Raw genomic sequence first — 4,874 nt, 5'->3', positions numbered from 1 at the left:
GGGGGTGGTGCTGGGCTGTGGGGGGGATGGTGCTGAGATGTGGGGGTTGCTGGGCTGTGTGGGGGGCTGCTGGGCTGTGGGGGTGGTGGTGCTGGGCTGTGGGGGTGGTGCTGGGCTGGGGGCGGGGTTGGTGAGAAGCTAGAGCAGTCAGTAAAGTGCTTGCTGCTCAAGCCTGAGGACCTGAGTCTGAACCCCAGGATACACTCATGTCAAAGCTGATGACACAAGCTTCTAATAGCAAGGCTGGGAAGACAAGCAGGTCGGTTACTAGGTCTTAAAGCCTGGCCGGTAAGACTGACTAAAGTCCAGCCGTTTAATATTTTCTTCTCAAGACAGCATCTCTCTGTGTAGCTGTCCCAGAACTCACTCTGTACACCAGGCTGTCCTAGAACTCAGAAATCCACCTTCCTCTGCCTCTGACTGTTGGCAGTATGTGTGCTACCATGCCCAGTTTTTGTTGTTTGTTTGCTTGTTTTTAGTGTTTTATTTTTTTTTTCCACAAGCATTCCTGGTACCCCTGGGGGCCCAAAACGTGTCAGAGCCCATGGATCTGGGGTTACAGTCGTGATCTGCCATGTACGTGCTGAGAATCAAACCTGAGTCTTCTAGAAGATCAGCCAATACGCTCAACTGTCACTGTTCTCTACCTTAGGATATAGAGTGGTTTCTCTCTGTTGAGGAAGCAGCAGACTTTGGAGTTTTGCTGCCCTCTGCTGGGAATACTCATGGACTTAGATGTGAACCAGAACATCTGAGCACTTGCAACCAGACACATTTCCTTATGGTAAAAAGCCAAAGGAGTAGATCTGCAGTGACTTGATGTTCCGCTGTGATGTGCAGATTTCTGAGAGGACAAATAAACTAAAAAGCTTATATATATATATATGACTAAGAGAACCACTGAAGAGTTTGTCCAGAGTCCAGAGGAAATAGGCAAGAATGTTCAGGCCACACAGATCTTTTTATTAAGTACTAGGATCAAAGTCAGAACTGCGTGGATGATGAGGGGCTATATCACCAGTGCTCAGTATATCAAGACAGCGTCTCACCATGTAGCCCTAGGCTGGGCTAGAATTCCAAATCTTGCTTTTACTTGCAGTGCTAGGCATGGGTCTCTGTGTCGTGCGACAGTGCCCTTCTTGAACATTTTTAACAGCCAAGGTGATTCATTGTGTACTTACGGATTGCTTCAAGTTTGTAAAGCTCACCAGCCAGGACTGCATTTTAATCCTCAAAGAGCCCATGAATGGGAAGAGATTGTAATTCTCATTCCCCCGATTCCCCCGTGTGGAAACTGAGGCGTGTGGTACTATATAACTCACCTAAAGCCCTACTGCTGGAATGCCGAGCTAGACCTAGAAGTCATGTCTTTTGGCTCACAGTTCTGTTTATTTTGTTTTTGTTTTTTTTTGTTTTTGTTTTTTACCAGTTCACCTGCTGCATTTGTTAGAAGCAACTTCTCTATTGCAATTTCATGCAAATCCCTATCCCACTCCAGTAATGTGCATTTTACAAAACCGTTCCAGACAAATAGATACGCAGGTGTACATCTGATTCTAGTGCAGTGGCCTCACCTATACAACCATCAAGGAACAAACTTCTCAGCATGCGGATTCAACCATCGTAGGTCAGTGATAAGCCTTAAACCACTCTTATTGGGGAAACATATTTACATTATATGATATATTGGCCAAGGCATTTATCACTGGAGTCACCTTTTCAGATAAATAAGAGCGGTTATATGACTTGCTGACACTGAAGTTCATTAAAGCAGCTCTACAACATGAAGTCCCTGAGTGTGATAGTTCCCTGGAAGTCCCCTGACAGATCAGCCGGTTGCCTGGGTCGTTTTCCTCCTAATCTGCCCCCATTCCTTCTCTATTTACCTTTCAATTGTTTCTGCTCCAAAGAACCAATTTAGCTTGCTAACCCTCCTCCAAAGTGTTCACTATACATTCACATCACGGATTTTTGTTCTGGTTTCTTTCATGTGCTTCTACTCTGCTCTGATTATTTTAGTACCTTTCATTCAAAATTATTTCCCCCAAAGTGTGCATAGAATTTTATAATTCAGTGTGCTGGCCCTGCAAATACATGCTGAGTATGTCCCATCAACTAGTCATGGCACTGACTGCCTGAGTAACAGTTGGTTTCTCCTGCAGGGATCTCACAGGGCGTACATTTAAGGACACAAAGAAGTACACACCAACAGGTACTGAGTCGCTGGGCTCCATATGCTATAAATGTGAGCATGTTACTGTGGAGGATGAAACTATAGTTCCTCCTAGGCCTGTGGGAACGAGGGTGAGAATGTGAGCATGCTACATTCTGGTGACACGGGAGATAAGAACTTTAGCAGACTTAAAGGGAGAGACCAGGCATGAAGGCACATGTCATCCCAGCACTCGGGAGGTGCAGGCAAGACCAGGAGTCAAGGTCCTCCTCGAGAACAGAGGTGGAGGCCTCACTATGAGGTGGGCTGTATGAAACCAACTCAGAAAACAAAACAAAACAAAACAAAACAAACAAAACAAAACAAAGCAAAAAACAGGACTGGAAGAGGTTACAGCAAAGGAATTTAGTGAGGCAAGACACTGTGTAAATGCTTGGCCACAAGCACCTGTGGTGTGACTGAAACAAAGGAAGTGTTCAAGGTGCCGGGAGAGGAGTCCAGGGAAGCATGGCCACCAGGGTATGAGCTGGGGTATGTAATCTTTTACTCTACAGGAAGTGAGGTACTGTAGTTAATCCTTTCAGAGTACTGGGAGATGTAAGAAAGGCAGTAAAGAGCCCACTGCAAGGGCCTATGCTAACATCATCAAATGCTTAAACAAAGGCAAAACGTTGGGAAAGGAAGACATGGACAGGAAATGGTTGAAAGTTATGAAAAAGTCTGGTTAGCAGTGGAGTTGGAAGCTGGCAAACAAACGGGGTGTCAGATGCAGCTCATGATCAGACAATGTAGAGCGGGTAAAGGAAGCTGGTTAGGCTTATCTTCAAGACCAATGTGGTAAATGCTTTAGACATACTTAAATTACTTATGGAACCCTAAAAACAGCCAACAAGCAGCAAAGCACACAGCCTCCAAACTTAAGTTTGAAGATAAGAGAATTTGAGAATTACCAGCATACATGCAATAGCTGAATGGAAAACCAGAGACATTTATTTGTGTCTTGAGTTCCTGTACTGCATACATTTTTTTTTTCTCTAAAGGGCTTCCTTAAAGAGGAGCTTAACACTGTTCATGGAAATGCTAAGTAAAAAAGAGAGAAAACATTATAAAAACCAATGAAAAATAAAACCAGGGCTAAAAATAGTAACCGTAAAATGTGAACTTCAAAGCTCTCACAGAAGCATCACCAGCATTCTACCAATAAAAACAGCATTGAGAAATGGAAAAGGAGGGAGAGAGACTGAGGATGGACAAAGGGCACAGGAAACCGGGCAGTTATTCCTATTCTCTGTCTCTCTTACTTTTCACTTTGTTAACTTCCTAGTGAATCAGATACAAAAAATACTGAATTAATGCTGAGACTGGACTTAAAAATAGAGCAAGTGGGCTGGAGAGATGGCACAGTGGTTAAGAGCACTGACTGCTCTTCCAAAGGTCCTGAGTTCAACTCCCAGCAACTACATGGTGGCTCACAACCATCTGTAATGGGATCGGATGCCCTCTTCTGGTGTGTCTGAAGATAGCAACAGTGTACCCACATACATTAAATAAATAAATATTAATAAAAAATAGAGCAAGTACAAGGAGAACAGATGCAATACATGCCAAGGGTGAAAACTGGCAAACAATATCCCGGGAACAAAGGGCTAAACGGCAGAGAACTCAAACGAAAATCTTAAACAAGTGTGACAGCAGGAACTTAACACAGAGGACAAATGTGCCTGCATCATCCCTCAGGGGCAGCAGGAGGACAGTGTAATCTTGGAGCCCTGGACTCTCACCTAAGTAGTCAACAAGCTACCTTGGCAACTTTAGGCAAACAACAACACAAGGTATAAAATTATAATGGGATGTATAAAATGCCTAGGACTCAGTGGTCAATAAACTATCAAGAGTTCCATGTATGTAACTAAATCAAAGTCGGAATTCTAATTCTTCAAAACTAAAACATGGACTGTTACAGTACTTGAAATACAAATATTTGTGCTAGCTAAATTCCTCTTCTCAGGGCCTAACTCGGGAGGGTGACTGGCTTCTGAAGAGGTGCGTCGTCTCAGTTGCTCATGTCTGTATTTTTTGTACTGGGATCCAGGCATCTGGAGTTTTGACTTCTGAAGCATTCCCTGTCCTCGGCTTGGTTGGTTGGATGTTCTGGTCTTTGGTTGATGCCGCCTGCTTTGGGTCCAGGACAAATGTGTCTGCTGTGGAATACCAGAATTCAAGCCATGTGTAGTGGTTGTGAGGTCCCAGGCAGACAGCTGCTCTGTAAGTTGGCATGAGTCACAAGGGACTGGAGATGGGCTGGATGGAAAGGCTAAAATGGACCATGAGGAAGAACTGGGGGGAGGTTGTGTTCAGACTACGAGACCCAGTTTGTGAGTGACAGAATATAAGATCCAATTTGCTTATGCGACCTCGATCCAAGTCATACAAAACCCAGCCATAACATAGGTTAGTTTAGTTCCAGTGGGCTCATGAGCAATTACAACACAGCGTCATCTCTACAACCCTGATGGCTGGCACACTGCTGAGCCATATGAAACAACTCATTGTTGAGGCTCAGCCAGTAGTGTTAAGTACACAAAATCCAAAGTGTTAAGTTTTATGGTCAAGAACACTGGGGATTTAGTAGTGAAATTTTTTGTTAGGTTTTACAGTTTAAATTGTGAGGGGTTTTACTATGTGTTTTTTTTTTTTTTTT

Source organism: Mus pahari, chromosome 4, assembly GCF_900095145.1.
Source record: "Mus pahari chromosome 4, PAHARI_EIJ_v1.1, whole genome shotgun sequence".
Classification (NCBI taxonomy): domain Eukaryota; kingdom Metazoa; phylum Chordata; class Mammalia; order Rodentia; family Muridae; genus Mus; species Mus pahari.
The sequence above is the reverse complement of the archived record's forward strand: the minus strand, read 5'-3'. Positions refer to the sequence as shown.